The 8,418-nt window shown below is 60.2% G+C and overlaps 2 non-coding genes across 2 annotated transcripts; both read right to left on the reverse strand.

Moving 5' to 3' along the window:
* Positions 1-1,056: 1,056 nt before the first annotated feature.
* Positions 1,057-1,209, reverse strand: LOC142794281 (5.8S ribosomal RNA). Its single transcript, XR_012892219.1, has one exon. It is a non-coding gene; the product is annotated as a 5.8S ribosomal RNA (ribosomal RNA).
* Positions 1,210-2,928: 1,719 nt separating this feature from the next.
* LOC142794270 (small subunit ribosomal RNA) lies at positions 2,929-4,743 on the reverse strand. The gene has a single exon (XR_012892208.1). It is a non-coding gene; the product is annotated as a small subunit ribosomal RNA (ribosomal RNA).
* Positions 4,744-8,418: the final 3,675 nt, after the last annotated feature.

Raw genomic sequence — 8,418 nt, forward strand, 5'->3', positions numbered from 1 at the left:
GGCTGGCAATCGGCTTCCCCGCTGCACGCGTGCGGCGCACAACCGGTGTGACGTGGAAGTGACGGGACACGTTCGTAAACCCATCGCGAACCGAGTACGACGCCCTACCAAGTGCGCCCGCAACCCTGTACAGGGTCACATCTTCACAAGGCTGGCAAGCGGCATTCCGCTGCGCGCGTGCGTCGTCCGAGCAGTTGCGTGATAAACGACCGTGTCGAAAGCCCAAACACCGCCGAGGCCAGTCGCCGCCGCCGCAAGGGCAGCCACGCAGCCTGGCGAGAGGCATCGTCTCGTGTAGCGTCGCCCCCGCCCCAACTGGAGTGGCCCAGTTTTTTGAACGGGACGGGAACTGCGAAGCACTTAGACCGACGGCGGACTACGACGAGAACGCCTTAAGCTTCGCCAACGTTTCGCCAACTCGTGCGGGAGACTTTTTCCGCTTCGCGGCAAGTCGTCGCGCCGTGCTCTCCGCATCAACCGCGTACGCAGCGAACCGCAAACGTCGGGCGCAGCCTCCTCACCTCCCTGCGCTTTGCGCGCGAACGTTCCCTGTTCGCGCGGCAAAGCCTGGAGGAGGCACGGCCCCGCAGCGTGTTCGAGCGCCCGGTCTACGGGACACCCTGCTTACTTCGAGGGCAACAAGCGCAACGCAAGGCTGCGATCTCGCGCACTTTGCGCACGGCTGGAGAAGCTTTGCTGGCCGGCTTTCGCTCCTCGTGTTTACCGTGCGTTAAAGTTGCGCGTCCGTGGCTCTCGCAGCTCTTGCGCGCCCGGTCGCAGAGAGGAGTACGCAACCTCGACCGCACTTTCCCTGCAGGCTTCCTTCCGACTCGAAGTCCTGCGGCGGTCTCAACGAGGTGCCACATCCTCAATGCAGTCGGTCGCCCCCGTTTCGGTTGGGCTCTGGCACGACGGTCGCCACCGTCTCGCCCTTGAGTGGCCGCTGTTGGCGCTCGCTGTGAGGTGTTCAGCGTGCTGTCCGTGTTGCCGACGCGGTCAAAACGAGTCGACGGCTCACGTTCCCTTGTGCGCCGAAGGCTCTCTTGATATGTGATCCGACCCTCAGACAGACGAAGCCAAGGGAAGACCCAAGGCCGCAATGTGCGTTCAAAGAATCAGTGCTCAGTGTGTCCTGCAATTCACACCAAGTCTCGCAGCTGGCTGCGTTCTTCATCGACCCGAGAACCGAGTGATCCACCGCTTAGAGTCGTGAAAAAGTGTTTGTTCAATTCCGTACAGTCAAAACCAAACGTTTCTGGCACTCGGCCAAACAGTGGCCAAGAAGGGCGCTTTTCAGCGCACGCTTGGACTCCAAAACTCTGCCGCGCCTTTTTCGGCTGCCGCAAATCGAGCAAACGGTGTGTTTCGGACGGCGTTTCGCTTCCGCTACTTGCGAGTGCTTTCGTGGTCCACCCCTCTATAAATACTCGGGAGGCGTCGAAGCCGGTTCTCCAAGCCGGACCCGTAGGTATCGTTGTGTGCTCGCTCTCATTGGCCCGCCTAACCAGAAAATGCCTGCGGTACACCCATTTGGATAAGAGTGCACGCAGATGCGGGCCTCGACGGCTACACATTTCCTCGGGCGGCCGCCTCCCGGCCTCCGTGGAGCGCGGGATGCACGGTCCCATCGACAAGCCTCTCCCGTTTTTACCGTGGCGTCGCGGTTCACCACGGCGGGCGGGTCGGTCTCCTCCGCATAAAAAGGGGGACCCCCGCTTTTTGTTCCACGAAATCGCACAAGCTTTTTTCGCATCCACGGTTTGCCACCGCACACCAAAATGCCGATCCGGCTGCCTACTTTAGCCAACAGGTGGAGCCAGGCGCGCCGTACTTGCGCGGCACTTCCCACGTCCACCGAAGTCGGTGCCAAGGACCACTTTCGGCGCCGGAGCCGCGTACGAGCCTACTCGAGGCGGAAGAACGAAGCCAGCAAGGGCCTGGCCGCAAGTGCGTTCAATTGTCGGGACGTCCAAGTCCCTCGTTCTTCCGTGCTTCCTCTTTCGGCAAGTCGTTGCGGCACCTTCCCAAAGCGCGCAGACCCGCTAATCGCGACGAGCGCGACGTGGCCGTGCCGCCTTTCCCTCGGCAGCAAGCAAAACGCCTGGCAACGTCGACGCTCCCCTAACCGCGATCTCGCACCGTGTTTCGTGTGGCGAATTCAAAAGCCGGCCGGCGCTGCTGCAACCATTACGGTCGGTACGCATACGCCGCGGAGGGCGGGACGGTCATCGGAGCGTGCGGTTCCTCCATCGAGTACTGCGCACCTCGGCCGTCGCATCGCCGTGCCATGACCGGCCGCGCGTCAACGCGAACCGGTGCCAGCGAGATCCCTCGCCTGCAAGAACCGACCGGCAGCCTCCGTCACCCGAGGACGCGGAGGCGCTTGCCGCGGACGGCGGGACGGTATGCACTGGTGCACAGCGGACCCGTCACATCGCCAGTTCCTTGACCGACCGCCGACGCTTGTGCCGTTCCTCTCGTACTTGGCAGTCGCCGCGCGATTGTCGGGTCTCGTTCTTGCACGCTCGAACGGTCGGGAGGGCACTCGGCTGGCGTTTCGGGAACGCGCAGCCTCGCCTTCTACCGACGTAACCACGACTCGCCGTTCGCGCTCCGCCGCTCCTGTTTACAGTACTAGGCGGTCCCGCAGCGGTCGGGTCGCGCATTTCGAGCGCTTCGAGCCACGGTGCAGTGGCGGGTCGAAAGCCGACCTATGAGTGCGTTGCGCCGTTTGTACCCGCGTCCGCCACCTGGCCGACCGTCCAAGGTCGCGGTGTTGGCGTCCGCTGGGCGCAACAATTTGTCACGGGGTGCCGCTCCACATTCAGGCAGCCCCGTGGGGAAAAGCCGACCCCGCGTCCAAACGGGGTCAGCGGCAGAAAGTGTCGGGCGCAGACGCAGCTGAGGCGCTCACCCTTCACAATCCGTTAATGATCCTTCCGCAGGTTCACCTACGGAAACCTTGTTACGACTTTTACTTCCTCTAAATGATCAAGTTTGGTCATCTTTCCAACAGACCGGCGCAACCGAAAGGCCGCGCCGGACATCGGTCCGAAGACCTCACTAAATCATTCAATCGGTAGTAGCGACGGGCGGTGTGTACAAAGGGCAGGGACGTAATCAACGCGAGCTTATGACTCGCGCTTACTGGGAATTCCTCGTTCAAGGGGAACAATTGCAAGCCCCTATCCCAATCACGAAAGAAGTTCCACGGGTTACCCAGTCTTTTCAGACAGGGATAAAGACACGCTGCTTCCTTCAGTGTAGCGCGCGTGCGGCCCCGGACATCTAAGGGCATCACAGACCTGTTATTGCTCTGTTTCGTGCGGCTAGGAGCCGCTTGTCCCTCTAAGAAGGTTGTAAGGTGCTGGGAACCCCGCACCTATTTAATAGGCTAGAGTCTCGTTCGTTATCGGAATTAACCAGACAAATCGCTCCACCAACTAAGAACGGCCATGCACCACCATCCACCGAATCAAGAAAGAGCTCTCAATCTGTCAATCCTCCCAGTGTCCGGGCCGGGTAAGTTTTCCCGTGTTGAGTCAAATTAAGCCGCAGGCTCCACTCCTGGTGGTGCCCTTCCGTCAATTCCTTTAAGTTTCAGCTTTGCAACCATACTTCCCCCGGAACCCAAATACTTTGGTTTCCCGGAAGCTGCCCGCCGAGTCATTTGAGTAACTCAGGCGGATCGCTGGTTGGCATCGTTTATGGTCAGAACTAGGGCGGTATCTGATCGCCTTCGAACCTCTGACTTTCGTTCTTGATCAATGAAAACATTCTTGGCAAATGCTTTCGCAGTAGTTCGTCTTGCGACGGTCCAAGAATTTCACCTCTAGCGCCGCAATACGAATGCCCCCGTCCGTCCCTCTTAATCATTACCTCGTATTCCAAAAACCAACAGAACAGAAACGAGGTCTTGTTCTATTATTCCATGCAAGTTTATTCAGGCGACTCGCCTGCGTTGAGCACTCTAATTTTTTCAAAGTAAAAGCACCGGCCATCTCGAGGCACACAATGAAGTGCACCAAGAAAGAACCGGCATGATGTTCAGTCCGAGCCGTCGCATCGGGTAGATGCACTACTCGTCTGGAACTGAGATCCAACTACGAGCTTTTTAACCGCAGCAGCTTTAGTATACGCTATTGGAGCTGGAATTACCGCGGCTGCTGGCACCAGACTTGCCCTCCAATTGATCCTCGTTAAAGGATTTAGAGTGTACTCATTTCAATTACGGGGCCTCAAAAGAGTCCCGTATTGTTATTTTTCGTCACTACCTCCCCGTGCCGGGAGTGGGTAATTTGCGCGCCTGCTGCCTTCCTTGGATGTGGTAGCCGTTTCTCAGGCTCCCTCTCCGGAATCGAACCCTGATTCTCCGTTACCCGTAACAACCATGGTAAGCAAGTAACCTACCATCGAAAGTTGATAAGGCAGACACTTGAAAGAAACGTCGCCGGCTCGTGGCCATGCGATCAGCACAAAGTTATCCAGAGTCACCACACAATACGGGCCGAAACCCGATCGATCTTGGTCTAATAAAAGCACCCGTTACCCAAAGGGCTCCAGGCTCACTGCATGTATTAGCTCTAGAATTGCCACAGTTATCCAAGTAGGAAGAAACGATCTAAGGAACCATAACTGATTTAATGAGCCATTCGCGGTTTCGCCTTATTTCGGCATGTACTTAGACATGCATGGCTTAATCTTTGAGACAAGCATATGATTACTGGCAGGATCAACCAGGTAATCGTTCGACTGCGCGTCCGTCCTCGCCCTCGGCGGGCCGGACGCAGTCTGTGTGCGGCGGAGGCCACCTTCAGGCGCCCCAACACGCTTATTTTGCACTCCGAGATGACGGCGTTCGAGCTCGCTACGGCACAACCTTCCCGAAAGACGAGTGGGAGCCGTGCGGCAAGAAGCACGTTCATGCTCGCTCTTTTTCGTTGCATCGACTCGGTCGCGCCGTGCGGGTTGCCCAAGCCCGCTGCACTGTCGGTGGACCGGCCGGAACTAGCAACGGAGCCGAGACTGCAAAGCCGCCAGACGACGGGTCACGCCCGCGTCTTCGGCGCTTTCGCATCTGAATCGCCCGAGGACGACACGGAACACACCTCGATATCGTGGTAAAACGGCACCGTCCGACAACCAGCCCCTAACGCATCAAGCGGATGAGGCTGCAGACGACTGCCGTGGATTCCCCTGGAGCAGACCCGAGGACACGCTTGACGAGGCCGAAGCCCGCCGCATATCAGACACCCGGTCGCTTTCGCGTACGCCGCTCACGAGAACCCCCACATAATAGCAGCGATAAGTACCCAGACCTCCTTGGGCCCTAATACGAGCGTACTCGAGAAAATTTCACCGCGGGTGTGCCCCGAAACGTGTGGCATGTTGAGCGTGCCACAAGTCTACGTCGCTCTCAAACCCGCCGAGGTCGTAGAATTTGCGACCCTACTCACGAAATTCCCACCGAGGATACGGCCGCAAACGTACCGCACCTTGGGTAGGCCACGAGTTTGTGCAACACTACGCTGACGGCACAGCACCGAGGTCGTGCGCGCACGCACGGGAAAATTCCGCCGCGGTTTCTGCCGAAAACGTGAGGCACCACGACTCTCCGCAAGTTCGCGTCGACTGCGAAAGACCGAAGTCGTGAACGACGTGTCCGCTACTCGCCGCCGACACGCTGGACACCAAACGTACAACGACTCGACGGCGTCGTAGAGGCCCACGACGCGGTTTTCCTTAACGACGTCTCGGCGTGGCACCGACAGGTTAGAACGGCCGACCAACGTTCCCTGTCCGCCGTTCGGCTCAGTCGAAGGGCTCGGCGACTTCGGCAACGCTGCGAAGCCGCACGGTGACGCACGCCATGTCCCCATTTTTTTTTTTCTTTCTGCGTCTGCCGGGGTGCCCCTATAATAGCAGCGATAAGCACCCAGACCGCCGTGGGTCGCTCGCCCCGGCTGACGTGGTTTTTCGTACTCCTGCGGCGGTCGCCGTCAAGCACGTCCAAATACGCTACTTTCGTGGGCGCATTCACGCTCTTTCGCTTCGCCGGAGTGCCAGCACTCACTCTGCCAAAAACGGCGAACATCCGAGCGGCGGTTCCCACTTTTGCGTCGGCGTCGCAAACCCCGCCCCGGCAGACGAGGTTTGCCGTACTCGTGCGACGGTGGCCGGCGGGCACGTCGAAAGACGCCGATATCGTGCGCGAATTGGCGCACCTTGGCTTCACCGGAGTGCCGCCACTGACTCCTCCAAAAACGGCGAAGATCCGAGCGGCGCTTCCCACTTTCGCATCGGCGTCCCGAACTCCGCCCCGGCTGACGCGGTTTACCGTACTCGTGCGACGGTCGCCGGCGAGCACGTGGAAAGACGCCGATATCGTGCCCGAATCGGCTCCGTTCGGCTTCGCCGGAGTGCCAGCACTGGCTCGGCGAAAGACGACGAACATCCGAGCGACGGTTCTCACTATTGCGTACGCGTCGCAAACCCCGCCCCGGCAGACGCACTTTGCCGTACTCGTGCGACGGTCGCCGGCGAGCACGTAGAAAGACGCCGATATCGTGCCGGAATCGGCCCCGTTTGGCTTCGCCGGAGTGCCAGCACTCACTCGGCCACAAACGGCGAACATCCGAGCGGCGGTTCCCACTTAGCCGTCGGCGTCCCGAACTCCGCCCCGGCAGACGCGGTTGCCGAGCTCGTGCGACTAGCGACCGCGAAGCCGTCTCGCGACGCCGCTTTCGTGCGCGGCTCCCACTGCGACCTGGGTCACCCGAGGTCGACGAGCAAAAAAGAATGTCGAAAAAAATTTTTTTTTTTTTTTGCGTCTGCCGGGGTGCCCCTATAATAGCAGCGATAAGCACCCAGACCGCCATGGGTCGCTCGCCCCGGCTGACGTGGTTTTTCGTTTTCCTGCGGTGGTCGTCGTCAAGCACGTCCAAACACGCCACTTTCGTGGGCGCATTCGCGCTCTTTCGCTTCGCCGGAGTGCCAGCACTCACTCTGCCAAAAACGGCGAACATCCGAGCGGCGGTTCCCACTTTTGCGTCGGCGTCGCAAACCCCGCCCCGGCAGACGAGGTTTGCCGTACTCGTGCGACGGTGGCCGGCGGGCACGTCGAAAGACGCCGATATCGTGCGCGAATTGGCGCACCTTGGCTTCACCGGAGTGCCGCCACTGACTCCTCCAAAAACGGCGAAGATCCGAGCGGCGCTTCCCACTTTCGCATCGGCGTCCCGAACTCCGCCCCGGCTGACGCGGTTTACCGTACTCGTGCGACGGTCGCCGGCGAGCACGTGGAAAGACGCCGATATCGTGCCCGAATCGGCTCCGTTCGGCTTCGCCGGATTGCCAGCACTGGCTCGGCGAAAGACGACGAACATCCGAGCGACGGTTCTCACTATTGCGTACGCGTCGCAAACCCCGCCCCGGCAGACGCACTTTGCCGTACTCGTGCGACGGTCGCCGGCGAGCACGTAGAAAGACGCCGATATCGTGCCGGAATCGGCCCCGTTTGGCTTCGCCGGAGTGCCAGCACTCACTCGGCCACAAACGGCGAACATCCGAGCGGCGGTTCCCACTTAGCCGTCGGCGTCCCGAACTCCGCCCCGGCAGACGCGGTTGCCGAGCTCGTGCGACTAGCGACCGCGAAGCCGTCTCGCGACGCCGCTTTCGTGCGCGGCTCCCACTGCGACCTGGGTCACCCGAGGTCGACGAGCAAAAAAGAATGTCGAAAAAAATTTTTTTTTTTTTTTTTGCGTCTGCCGGGGTGCCCCTATAATAGCAGCGATAAGCACCCAGACCGCCATGGGTCGCTCGCCCCGGCTGACGTGGTTTTTCGTTTTCCTGCGGTGGTCGTCGTCAAGCACGTCCAAACACGCCACTTTCGTGGGCGCATTCGCGCTCTTTCGCTTCGCCGGAGTGCCAGCACTCACTCTGCCAAAAACGGCGAACATCCTAGTGGCGGTTCCCACTTTTGCGTCGGCGTCGCCAACCCCGCCCCGGCATACGCGGTTTGCCGTACTCGTGCGGCGGTGGCCGGCGGGCACGTCGAAAGACACCGATATCGTGCGCGAGTCGATGCTTCTTGGTCTCGCAGGAGGGCCGCCACTCACTCCTGCAAAAACGGCGAAGATCCGAGCGGCGCTTCCCACTTTTTCGTCGGCGTCGCAAACCTCGCCCCGGCAGACGCGCTTTGCCGTACTCGTGCGACGGTCGCCGGCGAGCACGTCGAAATACGCCGATATCGTGCCCGAATCGGCCCCGTTTCGCTTCGCCGGAGTGCCAGCACTCGCTCGGCCAAAGACGACGAACATCCGAGCGACGGTTCCCACTATTGCGTACGCGTCGCGAACCCCGCCCCGGCAGACGCGGTTTGCCGTACTCGTGCGGCGGTGGCCGGCGGGCACGTCGAAA

Source organism: Rhipicephalus microplus, unplaced genomic scaffold, assembly GCF_043290135.1.
Source record: "Rhipicephalus microplus isolate Deutch F79 unplaced genomic scaffold, USDA_Rmic scaffold_394, whole genome shotgun sequence".
Classification (NCBI taxonomy): Eukaryota; Metazoa; Arthropoda; class Arachnida; order Ixodida; family Ixodidae; genus Rhipicephalus; species Rhipicephalus microplus.